Source organism: Plutella xylostella, chromosome 29, assembly GCF_932276165.1.
Source record: "Plutella xylostella chromosome 29, ilPluXylo3.1, whole genome shotgun sequence".
Classification (NCBI taxonomy): domain Eukaryota; kingdom Metazoa; phylum Arthropoda; class Insecta; order Lepidoptera; family Plutellidae; genus Plutella; species Plutella xylostella.
This window is the reverse complement of record NC_064009.1, coordinates 6,214,523-6,233,975: the sequence shown is the minus strand read 5'-3', so window position 1 is coordinate 6,233,975 and position 19,453 is coordinate 6,214,523. Positions and strand designations below refer to the sequence as shown.

The window sequence follows — 19,453 nt, the reverse complement described above, 5'->3', positions numbered from 1 at the left end:
CTATCAATCAATACTGAAGTTATAATGGCCATAATTTTATTCATATCATAACACCAGTTTCATTAGCAAATGAGTGGGCTGTATCCGATTAAATGCCAGATGTTCGCTGACGAGTTCACTTTCAGTCGGCTCACCAATTAGGTAAGGTTTTATAAAAAGTAAGTTAAAGATACATTTAATATTTTTGTACTTCAAAAATCCACCATCTCCACTTGCATTGCAGAGCCTAAAGTTATGTCCTTCTGATGTGCATTTCTATTCTATTCAGGTTTAATCTAGTATCTATCAATAGAGGTAAGTATAACAAAATACTAAGGAAGCTAGCATTTATATATAGAAACTTAGCAAATACTTCTACCAGAAGCATTCGAGCCTGGAGCAAGTTACAGTGACCGGTGGTTATTAATCCCGTCCAGCTGGCTGCCCGATTCAATTGGCTTTTACACTTTACCCATATCACTGTAATAGGCTACGTCGGATCTACTGTGTTTCATTTTCATTGAATCATTTTCAGTGGAAATTGGACTAATTTTGGTGAACGTTGCGAGCTTTGCTTCACCTTCGATTGGAAAGATTTCCCCATAATGAGAAGTAGCATAAGTATAGCACTTAGAAATAACATTCACTAACAAAAAACTTATTTATCATGCTGGTAGTCATTAAAAGTGATAACTCGTAAATATGTTAAACGTTCATATTCCATTTCAGCAGTCTTTCATTTATGTTCATCTTCTGCCTGTATGTTTTAGGTGTAATGGTACCTAGGTATAAGTAAATTTCAATTAGTATTTCAATTAGTCTGGCACTAACTAAGCTCGTTATAAGCAGTGAGTCTGGAAAGCGAGTCTGGGCTCATTTACATGTCGGTACTTTTCATGGCTAGATGAGCACAAGCCCTAACTAGCACTCCATCTCGGTACTAGATTTTTGCCCGTTCTTTCGCCATCTACAGGATTTATTTTTCATAAGAACTATGTACTTACTTTTATGTTTATTATTAAAATACTAATATGATAGGCTCAGTTTGAGAATCCCGGATACATGGAAGTATAAGAAGATCTTATAAATAAGTTATATAACTTTTCCTCTAACACGAAACGTGCATCATCATCATCACGACCCCTCACGTCCCCACTGCTGGGGCACGGGTCTCCTTCCAATGAAGGAAGGGTTTTAGGCCTAGTCCACCACACTGGCCTTAGTGCGCAACCCGACTGTCAGATGTTTACAAGCCGCCCGAAGGCCTCTGACTAGGCTTAACGACTGCTGCCGAAGCAACAACCGGGAGTCGGGACCCATGGCTTAGCGTGCCGTCCGAAGCACGGAAGCGTCCAGAAAAGCACCACTTGAAATTGGTCACCCATCCAATGGCTGACCATGCCAGTTGATGCTTAACCTCAGTGATTAGTTACGATCACTGAGGCCCGCTCGACTACGGACGCTTCAACACGAAACGCCTTTGGCCAATGGCCATACCAGAAGTACCAGAACTAGTAATATAATTATTACTATAGAGAGTACAGTTCAAATCTCTGTTATTATTTAACCTACCAAAATGATTGGTAGTTACTTTACCAGTCATCGGTAGATAGAGTTATTGAAACTCGCAGTAAGAGAGACACAGACTGACTCCACATTCTCAATACTCTACATCTTAAAATATTGTAATGGGCGATCTCATTTTCGGGTTCTTAACAAATTAGTGCCTACTTCTCTCAGTCTGCTGGGTTCACTATCCACGAACATTCGCTTTGAATTCAATTAGTGCAAATGGATGTGGCATAGCAACGGTTTATTTAATTTAATTTCGTTTATTGGGAAAACATAGGTACAGCTTAATAACAACATTACACGTATAAAATTTTACATAAGGTTCACACACAAGCCAAAGTGACTGTTGACGATACGCAACGTTAACGGAGGTCGAAAATCTTGTCATCGCTACACAGTTTTTGAACCCAGGTCTTGGTATGGACCATAGAACAGGTTGGTTTTTTGCATGCACAAAATATGAATAAATATACTTAATTCATTTACGCCAAATTAATTACAAAGCAATAGCTCAACTTAGGTTAACTTGCCAACTTCAAAGATGTCTGCATTGCATAAACACATACCTACTGCCTTGCCTGTATACGCCTTGTCTACGAGTATGTAAGTTATGGCAATATACTTATGTACTTAGGTATACAACTAACATTTCCACCTATCCTGATTATAGCAAATTACATGAATGATTTTTATTTGGAACCTACTAAACTTAGCAGTATATAATATGCCATACGCGTAATGTTAATTTTACTTCTAAATAATGTACCTATAACAATTTCATGCCCAAAAACAATAGGCTGAAAACAGACGAATATCTTAGAAACTTCCTTATCGTGAAAGTCGAAGCCCGGAGCTTCAGTGGAATGTCTATGCAAAGTAGAAAAGTTCGGTTTTATTTGAGACTTATTTCGTTGGGTTCTTCGTTAACTACCCTTGGACTCTTAAAATAGAAGTTGCTTCATTATCTGCCTCTGCTCAGGAAATTTAGATTTTCATTTGTAACAGTAAAATTTCTTTCTTTAGAGTTCCGTACTTTTATTAGAAAAAAAAGTAACCTTTAGGATTACTTTGATGTCCATCAGTCGGTCTGTCAATAGGTACCCTTTATTTCCGGAACAAATAAATACTTAATAAAATAAAAATTGTCTAGACCTGTCTAGTAAAGTTATATAACGTCAATAAACTCTGAAACTTTCGTTTATTTAAACATTGTTATCCTCTTTCTCATGTAAATCGTAAAACATTATCAATACATCTTGGTTTTATTAACATACTTAAGTACATGAGTTTTAACTTTAACCTGTATAAGATAATATGTATATCTTGAAGTACTTAACTACCTAAATGTGTACATTTCTAAAAAGCAATGTTTTAATATTTTTATTTATTTTTTCAGATTACCACGAAAACAGACTTGCAGTTTCATTTGTAAGTATATTATAGATATTTTAAACTAAAATATAATAGTGAAACTATTCATGCTTGGAACTAATCGTAAACACAATATTACAACACGCACGTTGGTATTTATAATCAAACATGATATTTATTTACTCTCACTCACACCACGATAACTTATTCATGAATTCTTTACTGAATGCACCATTGATTACAACATACCATAACAATATGAGGCAATAATAGACGCGATACATAAAACAAGACTCTGCTAGAGTAAAACTGACCTCGATAGAACCTTGCTCCACTCACTGCTATTATTCAATTATCACCTCTTTCCCTCTAATATAAGAGCTAAATACATAAACTAAGTACCTAATGTATGTATAGGAGGGTGAATATAAGATATAATTGCTTGTAAATGCGTGTGAACGCGGGGGTGGTGCGATCACACGAGAGCTAAAACCAAGCTAAAGAGACCTCAAGCACTCAAAGACAAGTGCGGGCTCCCTCCCGTTTATAGTAGGAAGTAGAATCTGGAGAGGTCGTCCTATACTGGTGGTATATTGTACAGATTTCATGCAGATGGTGCAGTGGGGTGTGGGAATAATGCACCCTGTGTGTATTTGTGTGTGTGTGTGTGTTTCTGTGTGTCGAACTGTGCAAGGTGCGTGGGACATCTGGGCGCACTGGATCCAGTGTGGGAGTTTAGGGGACTACTCATTTTTGTTACAAAACAAGAAACATGTTTTTTTCAGTTTCCGAATGGTTTTGTGCCTCTTTTCACCATGTCTGGATAAAAGGTAATGTCAGAGAGTGACTCTTTTTATCATTAAAGACATTGTGAAACACGCTCCACTCTGCTATTCAAACTGACAAGTTTCAAAGGGCCCAACTGGTATACATAATAATTATGTCCAATTGTAAGTACTACATGATTGGGCTGATTGGCTGAGTATACCAAAGTTTGGCTGGTAAATCAAACTTGCTAATTGAGTTCCACAGTTACCCATTGTAGGAGACAGTTTAGGAATCCATAGACTGGATGCGACCATTTGTAATTTTTAAATACAAAGCTGAAAAACAAATAAATGATCTTCTATAAGCACCTGCCATCAAGTAAACAGGAAACATTGGGGATGAAAAAATAGTTAAATAATAAAAAAAACTGTGCACGTGCAAAACGACACGACATGTGTTTCGGAAACAAAATGTCACAGATGTGATGACGTCTTCAATAGCTCCTGTATGTTTACCTTTTTTTAGGGTTCCGTAGCCAAAATGGCAAAAACGGAACCCTTATAGTTTCGTCATGTCCGTCTGTCCGTCTGTCCGTCTGTCCGTCTGTCACAGCCGATTTACTCGGAAACTATAAGTACTACAGTGATGAAATTTGATGGGAATATGTGTTGTATGAACCGCTACAAAAATATGACACTAAATAGTAAAAAAAAGAATTGGGGGTGGGGCCCCCCATACATGTAACTGAGGGATGAAATTTTTTTTTTCGATGTACATACCCGTGTGGGGTATCAATGGAAAGGTCTTTTAAAATGATATAAAGTTTTTTAAAAAACATTTTTCTTAAAGTGAACGGTTTTTGAGATATCAGCTCTCAAAGTCGTAAAAAGTATGTCCCCCCCCCCTCTATTTTTATAACTACGGGGTATAAAATTCTAAAAAAAATAGAGGTGATGCATGCTAATTAACTCTTTCAACGATTTTTGGTTTGATCAAAGTATCTCTTATAGTTTTTGAGATAGGTTGATTTAACTGTAATTTTGCTGCTACGGAACCCTTTGTGCGCGAGCCCGACTCGCACTTGGCCGGTTTTTTCATCATTTTAATACGAAAAAAGTATTCATAGTACATTAGTACCTAACCAAATTAATTATACCTACTTAATTATCTTGTCTTCGTCGAAGAGATTTCATAGTAACTTTTAAAAGACCGCCAACATTTTCATGGCTTGTTATTACCGGAATTATGCCCCGAAAATCTAAATCATAAAATTGTTCTGAAACAAGAAATACAACATTCACCCCACGAAGTTGACCCGATGCTCTCAGTAATGCAAATAAAAACTAAATAATTAACAAGAGGATTTCCCCTGGTACAGTAGATGACACCACACCAGTAACACCAAACAACACCTTTCAACTTTTACGACCAACGAATTAACAATAGAATTATGTCGAATCTGAACGCAAAAATTCAAATTTTGAGCTATTGAACTATACATTTTGCCAGCAAAAACACTCATACAGACGGATTTTAAACAAAGAATTTAAGGTTTTGACACCCCTAAAATTAGAATTTGTGCCTTCAGGATCGATATCAATTTATCTCTATAATAGGTAGAAAAACTCGTAAGGCCCCCACTGTACTAGATGCTACCCTCGTCTGGTCGCATTCGCACAGGTAGCAGGTAGGCAATGAGATGAGTGTGCTGCGTGTATGTAGGTCAGATATTAAGGGAACGACTAGCAGCCAACTAGGTCACTACGATCAGGGGTCTGACGAGACACGCTAAGGGTTATTTCCCACCACGGCCGACGATTGATGCGCCACTTTGTACAAGGAAAAACCAACGGTATTACTGGAGCAAAGAATCCAAAGCGCAAGAATTAACATCCCTCTCACAGTTGTCAGATTATGGAAATTGGGATCTAACGAAATAGCTATAAAGTGTGTTTTTCTATTGAGGAAATCACAGATCTCTCGCGTTGGTGGACGCTGGGTTTTATTTATGGGGCGACATCATTTGCTTGGCGACACTTTAATATTCCATGTGGATGTCGAAACTTCAAAGTACTGGGCTGTTGCTATGTGATCATGATGAGTTTTTTTTCGTAAAATTTTCCTTTTAATTTTCTTGAGGAAACTGATGGATGAATGCACGTGACTTTTACGGACAGTCTATGCTATGACTTGCATGGAAAACCCCCAGTTTTATCATATCTAAGGTCAGGCGGGGTAACACTCGGAGAAGAGAGACTGGACTGGAGATCAAAATTAAACTCTATTAGTAACCAATACATTTTCCTTCTCCCTGTATTTTTTTAATATATTCCTTATTCCTAGTCCACTTAACATGACCTTATTACCTACGAACTACATATTTCGTCACAATTTTTCGCGTTTAAATAAAATTAAAAGCGTTCAAAGTATCATCAATTTAATTATAGTGATGGTGATCCTTGAATTCTTTAACATTTTGATAATTCCTAATGTTAGAATATTTTAATTAAATATGGCGCCTACATAGGTTTAGTGTAACACTAACCTGGATTTAAAATTTTATCAAATACCGCTAGCCGCTATCAAACTTCGATGTGCTAGATTTTAGAAGTTACTTTGAGTGAAATCGCTAATCTATATGTGTTAACCTACTGGTAGGTAAATAAAATATATTATACACTTGCGAGGACTGTTTGAAAACCGGAAAGTTTGAATATACAGGTGAGCCAGATTATTCCAAATTTAAAAAAAGTTATCATATTATATATTATGACTGTTACAAACCGTACCATATGAACATTTTGTAGTGATACTTACTAATAATTTATTATAATTTTGTAGTTAGGTAAATTCATTGCAACTTCGTCAATAAAATGAAAAAGGTTATAGTTTGCTTCTAGATAACACTGTTTACATACAAATAAATAATAAGTATCTACGTGTAACTCTCACATGAACATTTCATTGAAATTATATTTCTTGCTGATTTCGATTGCAGTTCACAGTGGAGAAAAATTACAAGATTGCATTGCATAATATTACAATACAATACAATGTATACACTTTATTTTCACCATGAACAAAAATTACAAAAAACAAAACTTAACAGTACCTACAAAGAGGCGGCCTTATTGCTTATAGCAATCTCTACCAGACAACCTTTGGATGGAAGAGAGTGAGTCTATATGATTGTTATAGTCTTGTCCTGTCTAACTTTTACATAGCTATTTTAATACTTTTAGGTACTTATTGTTTGTTATTAGCAATAAATACTAAAAGCAACTATGCAGGAAACTTATTTATATTTATCGTCCAATAAAATTCTGCGCTAAGTCGTCATTAATTATCTGAAATAATTGAAATTCCTTAAGTCTTTATTACTGAAAGTCCTAAAGCAACTCTTTTAACAAACCCAATTTCCAATTTAAATTAGGTACACCGTACCAATTAAATGTACCAAAATGAAGGTTTTTCCTGGGCGCTTACGTTCAATTAAATTGAAGTTGCTTTCAACAATGAGGTTATCAACAACAATGGCTCCGTATCGCACGACCTCCTCCACCTGTCCTTCACTCATCAGCGTCAGGGTCTGCTGAACACTCCGTCAACTAAACCTTGCCCCGGAAAACCCCATTCAGTATCTAGCAAAGGTAGGCCCTAGTACATTGACATAGGGTTTGCGAGACACACCTGACGCTCGCTATTCAGAAGACCATCACGAGTTGAACAGTTCATCCACCTGTCAAATGATTTAAAACTCATAATTAGTACTGCCGAAAAGATTCACCTTGAATGAGGCTTTTTTAAGTAGGTAGTAGGTACTCGTATTTTGCAAGATAAGTAGGTAACTTGACCCTTGTTTATTGAGTAACAAGCAACATTCTATGTTTTTAATTGGTAGGCTCATTAATTTGATGAGGAGGTGCGCCTATTTTCTTTCACAATCTAGTTGGTACCTATATCACTTTACGATTACAAACTGTTCCTTTAACATCATAAGCAAACTATGGCCGTTTTCTAATCATGGCTAAAGATTGGAAACTACAATCTTATCTTCATTAATTAAATGATGTCTGTCGGTCAACAATTCCTCCTTCAGTACTTTATAGACTACAAACGGGTCGTTGAAAGCCTCGGGCCGTTTACTCGAGAATATCTGCTACTCGTATAAAACTGCGCTCATAATCGTAAAACGCTCTTCTAAGGCAATGCCAAGTGCAAAATCTTTGAAGAATAAGTTTAAGATCCGCATGCCTACACACTATAGAGGTAAAAGGAAAATAAGGAAAGCAAAATTACATTTCTTTCCACGCGCAAAGTTTCGTTATGATGATATACAGATCCTGCCATTTATAGACCTCCCACGGTGTGATCCCTCCCTCATATCTCTGCCGTCAAATATATCTGATGACATGAGATGGATGGGCCAATCCTGGGCCAACCTTGGGCCAACATTTCCCTGACACGTGCCATATGATGATCTCGCATCTTTTGGGGCACTGGGAAAACCGTATTCATTTCAAAACATTATGAGGTCACGAGCTAAAAATACTTCTATGGACGCGAAGGATCAGTGTTTCTGGTGCACCCAATCATGGCTCCATATAAAATAATGACACGTTTATTTGTTATTTTATCCCTATTTAATTAGAAAGAAAGAAAGAAAGATAAAACTTTATTTGTTAAGGACAGCAATCATACTTAATTATACAGGGTGATTGGCAAGTCGATTATACATAGTTATAATAAGCTAGGTCTCAATTGGCTACTTATTTCAGAACACAGATAATTTGAGCGCAAAAGACACTATTCATTAGTAGACTTTGGAGTACCTACTGAAAACGACCGTTTAAAATTCACACACGACAAACCACTGGGACTACCCCGCTTCACCGAAGCTCTTCAAACATTTAAACTGAACCATGCCGCTTGAAAGTAAATTGGAAACCAGGCTGGAAATTGGAAACGAAGTTTGCGGTGTGCGCGCCGCCCAGGGTAGAGCCTTAGTGATATTGCGGGGCGCTAGTGTCGACCCACGGGTTCATTACGTACCTGATGGCCAGCTCTTTGATAAACGAATATAATTATATGTATGAAGAACTTTAATTGCTTTGGTTCCAAATGTTCCATCTTTATGCTAACAGGTTCCATAAAAAATGATTGCAGCAGAGAAATCGCATAATAAAACCTCCTGAGGCACATAGCCTCTTGTTTCGGTCCGTCAGTACATTATTAGTTAGCTTTCTTGCCGCTGTCCCACTAACTGCGGTCGTCCTCAGCCGCTCGGCCCCTGCAGCCGGAACGCTGAGGTTTCGCCATAAAATTATTGACCTAACGACGTTTTTGTTTCTCTCCACCACACTTCCACACTCGCTAAGGAAACTGTCCCCGTCGCAGTACTAGGCGCCGTTAGCGACCAGATCTGGCTAGTTGAAGCGGTTAGCCTCGATTTTATTAGATCACAAGTGGCCCAGTAGTAGGTGCTAGAGCAAACATCTTGATCCTTGGGATATCGATCTTGCTATATTCGGACTCGGTCTCGGTGCGTGCTGAGAACTGATCGCTTGAACCCGATTCAAATAGATTGGCTAGTGGGTTCTCGTCTGGTTATCGTACATTGAAGTAGTGATGTCGATGCCGATATATTATTGTGAAGGGTTTCCACGAAGTGCCTTTGTGTTATTTTACAAAGAAAATCGTATACCAGTCAATGTACCTACATACAATACATATATGCTCTCGTACATATAAATGTAACCTTACTATACTGCAACCCTCCGTCTTTAATGATGGTCGTTTGGCACTTTTATCGGCGACCTACTCAGGTCTAGAAATGCTAATACCAGCTGCAAAGTCCATGTTCTGAATACGAGAACATCGCTCATAAACACGGGCTAATTTAGCTATTGCCTTTCTCCTGCATCTAGGCTGGTGACGCCGCTTAGATTCTCCCGAGTTTCTCGCTAATATTTATAACCAGATATCATAGAACCAGTGGTTGCCACTTAGCTAATATAAGTTATGGTGATTGGAGACAGTTGCCCTCTTTTTACCCGGCTGTGTTAAAGGAGGTTTATTGTTTATAGCTATGAATAAACAATGGTGTTATATTTCGTGTAAGCAATAGCTGTGGCTTTCCAGTCCCAGCTGAGTCGTAGAGCGAGGAGTCAAAGTCATGCCGTAAAATAATAAAATCAGTTCGACACACGAGTATTGTACAGAGGCAGTGACGACGCAACGCTCAATGGCTTCTAGGTACTACTTATATTTTGGCCATATTTTTTATAACCAGAAGAAACATTTCTTTTACACTAAACGCATCCATTAGTGTACTCTAAAAGCCTTTAATAGATTCAATTTAATATATTAGAAGTACGTAGGGACAAATACCAGTCGTCGCCTTATACATATTTTTTTTTAGTTTTGTGTGTTCGTAAATAAGTGCTTATGTCTGTGAGTGAGCAAGAAGTAAGTAGCCAAAAACGGCAAAAACTTAATGGGCACAGAGCGTCAACGCTACACACGGGCACTGAATCTCACGTCGCGACGAAAATCGCGCTTCGTCAACAAAAACTAGTGGTTCAACGTCCAGCAATATGAACATCGTAATGGTTCCGTGGACAAACGACGTGTAGAACGTATAATCATAATCTATTTTTTTGCACAGTCAAATATGAAGTAACCGTAAAAAAATATAAGCCGAATCATTCTGGTTGTTATGTGGATTTATATTTATTTAGCTACACACGCGATTCATTTTTCCCCGTCAGTTTTTGCCATCATTAGCCTAGTCGCTCTTACACGCTTGGACGCCCGCTATACAATATCTCAAGACTTTTTCATATCATTCATCACTCTCTGGTATAACATACATAGTAATATATCATAGCAATGTGGTTAACTTATTTGCTTTTTCAACTTTACATCGCTAACTTGGACTTCCTGACGTCAACATCGGTTTGAAGCCAACAAACATTAGAACACAAACAAAGTTAGACACCGACACAAGCGTTTACAGCGTCCAACAACAGTTTGACCCAAATTGTGTAGAATTCTAACGGAATCGTAATCGAAAAGTCGAAGGTACGATTTAAAAGTCATAAATAGCGTGAAGTCACGATCCCTACTTCCCCGCGTCATGATATCAATTACTATTTGACTACTAGGTACTTCCAGTTCCGGTGATCAAATAAACATGGCGTTTCGTCTCGGTGTTTGTTCGTTTAATGATAGGTGTTACATGGCCACAGTTTATCTATTTACAGCATGACTGTACAGTTCAAAAAATATATATGTATAATTTTGGGTAAGTAGATGTTGTTATCATCATGATGATGTTAACTGCTAAGTATGTCTAAAACTAAAACCCCAAAACCCCATAAAATCAAAGAGTAAAGTTGGTTACCTAATTGACTATGATACAAACTTATGAACATTTTTATATTTAGGATTCTAACATTAAACACAATGTTCGTATTTTCTTTCGTTTATCGTTTATTAATTCTAGGTCCTTACTAAACAACGGTTCCACATATGAGGATATTTTATATTTTCATTAGTTCCAGTCCGTTTAATCAAGTACAGCACTTCAATCTACATTTTATTGAATGAAATAACTTTGTATGTAGGTACCTGCATTCGCATTGACCGTCTGCGACCCCACTGCACCAACCACAGATCAACATATAGTTCATCTAGCCATAGAAGTTATGCAGCTCATGAATAAGTAAACAGAATTATTATTTATTGAATTAAGAAACAAATATTCCCAGTAGGCAAACTGTCCGACAGACTGAGAGTGTTCACAGTTTGCTAGTTTTCGCTTTCTATTAGTAGTAGTTAAAAAATGCATAAGGAAAACAATTTATTTAGTTGTAGTTTATTTTTAGTGCTTAGTAGTAGTAATAATATTTTGATAAAAAATATACACTATGATTGTTTATCTTTTTTGACAATTCAAAAAAATGCAGTATTATTGCGTCTAGTGACTAACGAACAGTTTGTCTACCGTTGGGAATGCAACATTAATGTCGCATTAGAAAAAACTCACCACAATGATAAACCATCCATACGCATAAATATTACCTAAACTTTAAGAAATAAACATTAAGAAACCCTACGAGTACTTAAGTAAACAAAGCTACTTACGACAAAATCTATTAAAAACGCAGCTCCTAGTATGAATATGTCTAGGAGCTGCCATGCTTACCATACTGTACCTTCCCACGTCTCATAATGTCTTCAACAACTTAGTGTTGTCTTATTCTGGACAACTTAGCGATTCCAAAGCGATAGTGAATAATCCTGCTCCTGAAACTAGTTACTACACTCGGTAGCAATGAAAAAGTTGCAGTGACATAGCACCAAATTACTCCTAAAAACAATGATCAGTTTGTCGAACAGAGAGTAGTTTGTAAAAAAACGTTGATAGAAATGTTTATATTTTATACCATAAGTAAGTAAAAAAGGGTTTGAGTTTGTGTTATTTTTATAGTGGTGGGGGGGGGCATTATGGATACTATGAATTCAATATCGATTTAGAAACTCTGAATTGTCCTGAATTGGATATCATTTCATTTGCATACAATCCATCCCACTTTCAGAGACCTAAGTGATCACTTCCCGTTTTGCAATATCTTACTAAACTTGTCTACCGTTCGGTATATTGTTGTTGATTCGCATTGAACTTACGCAATACTTCGGCAATAATTTATTTTCAACTGTATGTAGGTATGTAGGTACTACATGTGAAATATTAAGTACTTCTGTAGATGTAGGTAAAAACATGAAACATGATTATATTACAAATTTGAGAACAATCTTTGGGGAGAAGTGTATACTTAACTAAGTCTCTACACATTTTAGAAGGTACACCTAAAACATTTTTCCAACGGGACGATAAAATATAAATTTATATTATGATAATGTCTTTTATTAATTAATATATTCACATCAAAAAGTCTCTCCGGAGCTATAAGTTTCGTATTTACTGATTTCCTTCACGACGTGACTAGCATGTCCTTCCTTGTGCCCCCCTGCCCCCTCTCCTATGCCCCCTGCATCTCCACACACGAATACTCGTTAACATCCATCGTAAACTTCAATTAAACCTCATCTACGAAGGACCAATGCCTTTCCATTAGGGCGTGCAAAACCGGTTAACCGGACAATATATCGCGGTTTTTCATAACCGGTTTTGAGAGTTCAAAACCGGAAACCGAAAACCGGGTTTTCACCGATTTTGATCGTATTTTTATATACTTTTTTACATACATTAGAAGTTGAACCCATAAACTCTAAAAATAAAAGAATTTGTATATCGGTTGGCACACTGATGGACACTAGATTAATGGTGAAACTCATAAAAAAGCACTAAAATATTGTATGGAAATTGAGTGAAGATTTTATGGTGCACATGCCGGCACTCTGCCTAGGCGCAGTAAAGCAAACACGACGTCAGTGACCGATGTGTGCGTGTGAGTTCACATTTTTTGCTGTATGAAAACTTATTGCTGTGTGAAAAAAAGGTACTCTGGGTGCACATAATTATAACGTTGAAATCTGGCCCAATAAAGCACAACAAGGTGGTCTTCATACAAACTCTAGGTAAAACAGGACTGCATTGACCGTTGTTGAAAATATAATTAGGCCAAGTGCGGGGACTGCATTCGACGTTATGGACTTTTTTCATGAAGTGTTGAGGACGTCAAATCAAATTCAGTCGTGTCCATCAATGAGTTAGGCTTTCTTTCTGCGTTGATATGAACAAATCTGTAATACATCAAAAAAACATTCATCATCTTACTGCTACTATAGAGTGGTCGTAAGAATCAGACGATAAATGTTTTTTTTTTCAAAATCTGCCTGTATGTTTAAAATATACAATTATTGATGATAACAGAACGATATAAAAACACCATTAAGGTGCCACACACTTTTTTTAGATGTGATAACAGTAAGTACTATGATAATTCTTATTTAACTTTTTTTCCTGTTCACTAAATTATTAATTTGTCATATGGTTGATTAAAAATAGGTAGGTAAGTATATCATAAAAAATGTTTTATTCGTATGTTTTGTGGATATCTCTATCTAAGAATATGGGTTCCCTGTTTAATTAGTACTGTATGATAAAAAATATTTAAGTAATATCAAAACCGGTGAAAAACCGGTTACCCGGTTTTGAGGCTGAAAACCGAAAATTCAAAACCGGTTTTGAAAACCTTCCGGTTTTGCACGCCCTATAAGTCATGAATATCATTACAAACATTGCACCTTCAACCGGAGATCGAGAATTGTAATACTGTTGATGGATGAGTACTTTAGTTGGCCATGAAACTACAGACAGAAACCAGATCTTCGTAATTAGGTCAGTTATAAAGAAATCTCTGGCTTATGCTTGCTGGTACTTACAAACATAATTTATCGTTTATATACAGGATGGAATTTTAAAAATGACCTTCCCGTCAGCAGGTGAATTTACCTGTCTTACTGAAGTTAAGAGTGTTTTACCCAATTTCAGAGTTGATCCCATAATGTAAGATGTCCCATAATGCAGTATGTCGGTAACATTTACCTGGCAAAAATAAGTTCACTGATAAAATATATAACTCTTTATATACGAGTGTAAATTTTAATGTCATAACAAACGGACTGAATCAAAAGTGGACATCAAACATATTTACAAGTAGGTAACACCGACCGCGAAGGCAAGAAAACAAAGAGGATGCGCAAAGAAACTATCAATTACTTACTCTTAAGTTAATTAAGCGAGTTTAATTAGGTTGAAGCATCTGCTAGACCTTTAGATGACTTCCGCAGCTGCTGAAGCGGCAAAACAACTAAAACTACGTTAACTAAGTATGTATTAAACTATGTAATTTGCAGAACAATATGAGTCGTCCGCACGTGCACTTAATTGTACTACCACATTTATCAGTTTTTGTTCAATTAACTCAAGTCTTTAACCAATCATCTTAGCTATTAATATGCAGAGGTTCTAAAGTTTTATCTAGACATGTTTAAGACGTGTTCTTAAATCGAGATAACATAATTTTTTATGTTCTCTATACTTACAATAAACAGTTTACTCTGGTTTGACTGATCCTGAAGTGGTCCAAATCTGTAAATATATGTATAGAGTCAAACTCTAACTTTGAAACTATTATTTTATTTATGTAACTGATATCCTAAAATTACTTAAGAAGAAAAAGTCGCACGCACCACGTAATCACATCATCATCGTCAGCCTGTAATCGTTAACTGCCTCCACACTTAGAAAAAAATCGCTACAATTATTATAGATTTATTTTCAAAGTTAGCGTGGTCAGAAACTCTATAAACAAATTAATTCAGTCAGACAAGATGGCAGCAGGCCGCCTTGGTCCGGCCAGTACTCGGCGGTGGCAGCGGCGGCGGCGGAGCACCAATGAAATCGAAATGGAATCCGTTAACTATTCCCGCTCTTGTTTTAATCGCGTTGCTTCACTAACACCCGAGTTATCCGCTTTTTGCTTCTGTTCGCTGCACATGCATAGAACACTGAGGTCCAAATGTAAAACGTTTATACAGGTTGTTGCAAAAAGGATATACTAAGCCGAAACCTGCGTGTGTTTCGCGAATTTTGACATTCTGATTTCACTTCCGGGCTTAGATATAACAAACTGGACATGTAGGTTTCGGCAACCCTTTCTGCAACACCCTGTCTCTAGCTAGTTTTTGAACCCACTATTGTAGTTTTTGTTCAAGCCGTCCGTCGTTTTTAGCCATACAACATGGCCGTGCCATTGGCTATGTTGTATGGCTAAAAACGACTACCTTGACACGATCAGTTTCTCCTACGATACACAAATTACATGGTCTTCAAGCAAATTTTGGTTAAAGAATCTCAATGACGCACTATTGTGTGAAAATTAGGTCAACCGCAACCAAATCCAAGCTATGTTTATTTATACTCGAGACATACATATTACTTTGTATGAATTTACATGTGTTTGCAAATAATATTATGCTTATCAATGCGGGTCACGATCATGAGTATACCTATTACTGTTTCAGTGCCTCAGTCATATCAATTCTAAGAACTTAATTAAGTTAATTGTTGTTGTTCTTTGTAAAACGTTATTACCTCGTGCATTTATCGCAAAATAAGAGAAGCAGATAAATAATAGTATGAAAACATACGAGTACATACACGAATTGGAACGTCCTCCTTTTTTCGAATTCGATTAAAAATCTTTCACAAGAGACAAAGTTTAATCTTCCCCATAATTTAACTATAACAAACAAACAATATAGACATTCGATTTCGACGATTCCTACTATGTTATAGCTGAGATACATAAAGAAGCAAAGGAGAAACCAACCTATTATGTAGTTACTCTTCTACACATATCGGAAATATATCTGTCGTAGATCTTACGATTTTCCGTTTTTTTCGCGCTTATCACCAGCACCATTGTTAAAAAACATGCTATTGTATAAGTTTCTCTTCGTATGATTATGTGTTACGTGTATGACATGTTCAATGTTCATGCAAAGAAAATATCCATATATATATATATATATATATATATATATATATATATATATATATATATATATATATATATATATATATATATATATATGGATATATATTTATATATATATATATATATATATATCCATATTCCAGAAAGATTACAGTGATTAGTTTAACGCTGCGCAATTATTAGCAGCATTTATGAGAAAATGAAAACTCTTTAGACGCCTACTACATGTCTCGCTTCTAAGAAATACAATTCAGTCTCAAGCTTCAATGGTATAATTTCTTTGAAGAGATCTTGTCAAAGGCAAAAACATCTATTCTAAGAGTTATTTTCAATCGTTAATACAAGAAAACAAATAGTTAAGATTGTGTCTCTCACAGTAACAGCCTCATCGCCATGAAAATTTTAACAAAATAAAACAAATGCAAACGACCGTTTATATTATCATGTTTATGTAAAGAAAAAGTGATATAGATAACGGCATCGAAATGGAATATGGAATCACAATAAGTGCTCCCCAGTTTAATAATAAATGTTTCAATTTGGCATAAAAGCGTGAAAAGGCCTTCCCTTTGATGTTAACATGATTAAACAAATACCTGGCCTGAACTTCGTGTCAGCAGGTAGGGATGCGATTCCTGAAAAAATAACACATGAAAACAAGATTTTCGTAAATATTTGGAAGCGTGTATAGAAAAAATTACAATTCATCTGATCAAGTATGATCAAGTATCGATCGAATGCATGAAACTTAAGTCGGATAGATCACAAATTCACATTTTCAGTTTCTGTTGGTTTTATTTGCCAAACAACAGTTTTCGATCGTTGAAATCTGAGATGGCAAGAAGTTGATCTTGCCAATAGCTGCTGAATAGTACTTAGTAGTACTTCTATGAAAAATTAAAACATCTTATAAGACTTTTATAAGCATGAAACAGTGCAGGAATTTTACATACCCATCACTAAAGGTATTACTTAAAGTGAAGTAGAGTCTCCTTGCAGACATCAGCTAAGTTCAAACATGACGTCACGGCTCCTTTTCACCGCCCACTGCGGCTCAGGCTCTATTCACCGCACAAATTACTTCTTCAGCCTGTTTCTATGGGCAATTTCACCAGGTTTTTTAATATTATTTTTAGAGCTACTTATAACTTTTATTATAAGTAAGATGATGTCTAGTACTTACGTCCTGTTTTTAACGGAGTCCTGACATGGGTCATCTTCAAAGATACAATATAGTATATACTGACTTGAAGGTACTGTCCGGTTCTTGTGCCCCACACCCCACACCTTGTATAAGAAAAATCTCAATACCAAAAATCTAATAGTGGAAAGTTACATACTTTATACCCAAATTTAAAAAAATACTAAAGTCTGAAAAGTATAAACTTTACAAAAAAAAATATCAAAAGGAAAATATTGCTGAGATCCTAAACAAAGCAATCAGAATCAACCAAAGTGGCCATTCATTCGTGAATAACATCAAGGACAAATGACGGACGGCAAAATTATCTTACCGTCATAATCATTAATATTTTGTAGTGTTGCCACGAATAGTGAATTGGCCGAATACCGAATACCGAATATTCGGCGACGCTGCCGGCCGAAGCGCCGAATATTCGGCCGCCGAATATTCGGCGCTACAACCTGTTTTTTTGTTCCTGGAACTGCTTTGAAGAAGTCACTACAGATTATATGAGAAATGCTAATTATTAGGAGGCAGAATGCTGTGGCAAACTTTAATTGATAATAGTTCGCCTAGATCGGATGGCCGATCCTTACAAGTGGTGGTCAGCAAACAAAAAACAATACCCGAACCTTTTGAAATTTGCAAAACCTTATCTTTCTTCACCTGGAAGTAGCGTTTATAGTGAGAGGTTATTTTCTGAGGATTGTTACAATGAAAAGCGCAATCGTGAGCTACCAAAAAATGCTGAAATGCTCGTTTTTATCCAGCACAACTTACTACTGAATAATTTTAAGTACTAAAATGTTGTGATTTGGAAATAAATACACAATTTTGATTAAAATAACAAGTAATTTTTTACATGATTTACTATTCGGTATTCGGCCCGAATAGTACGCACTATTCGGCCGAATACCGAATACTGAAAAAACTGGCCGAATAGGCCGAATACCGAATAGTTGCCGAATATTCGTGGCATCTCTGATATTTTGTTACCAAGCAGGTCTAAATACCTTTGTGAACAAAATTAGGGTCGCTATATGACCTGGATTTCCCGGGAAGTCGAAGTGGGAAATTCCCGGGTGTCCCGCTTGTACCGGGAACGGGATGTACTAGCAATTGCCCCCGGCTTCCGCTGAACCCGGCGACGCTTTAGCCATGAATGGAATACATTGCCTTGTTTATCTAAGTGTGGAATAAACAAGTTCTTCTTAGCGCAGCAATCGAGGACGAACCGTTTCCATTTCCTGCTGCACAAATGCTTTAATAGATCATATTATCTTTTTAGTACCTAATTAATATTTACTTATGACAAAAAGAAAAACATAGAAACATAGCTAAAGACACGAGCACAATAGATCATTTTTTAAATATTGTCATTGTATAGGGAGGGACGGGAAACTACGTTTGTATGGAAAACGGCTCTTTGGTTTAAGTATAGAAGAGAGTTTTCTTTGTTTTTGTAATTTCAGTGCACGGTAACAGAGATAAGAATTTATCTATTAGCTCTACGAGATAATTATAATCTGTCGTGTAATATTGCCACATTAGTTTTGTACTTACGTAATTTAAATATGGTGCATCTGATGATGACTTACACCTGACCGCAAATTTATGGTAACGAACGAACCAACAACTTTCCTAGGTTCCATTTAACTTGAATATAACACACAAATAAATATTATATGGATTTTAGTAAATAATCGTATCACACTCTGTACTGAAATTATAAATTAAAGAAAAGGCTTGATTAATTTTCCCTGTAGGTACCCACAATTATTTATGGTTACATGTTTCATTCATTGATACTTATAATTTAGCTTAGAAATTCAAATTCTGCCAGAAATATCAAAAATATAAACAAAAAAATACTAAAATATTATATAAAAGCTATACTTACTTAACCATTTATTTTTTGTTTCAGATATTGGGAAGCTTTTTGCAGAAGTCTCGTGAAAATTCAATTCTGTTGGACATATCTTTACAAACAGGTGTGTATTCCTAAAATTATCATCAGCATATTGACGACTTCATGCAAACAAATCAT

The 19,453-nt window shown here is 36.2% G+C and overlaps 1 protein-coding gene across 1 annotated transcript in view; it reads left to right on the top strand.

Moving 5' to 3' along the window:
• LOC105394766 (ADP-ribosylation factor-like protein 4C) overlaps window positions 1–19,453 on the top strand; it is a 47,354-nt gene that overhangs the window by 16,594 nt on the left and 11,307 nt on the right. Inside the window, exons 2-3 of the mRNA XM_011566678.3 lie at window positions 2,948–2,979; window positions 19,331–19,397. The gene's annotated coding sequence lies outside the window, so the exon portion shown is untranslated. The remainder of the gene's footprint in view (window positions 1–2,947; window positions 2,980–19,330; window positions 19,398–19,453) is intronic.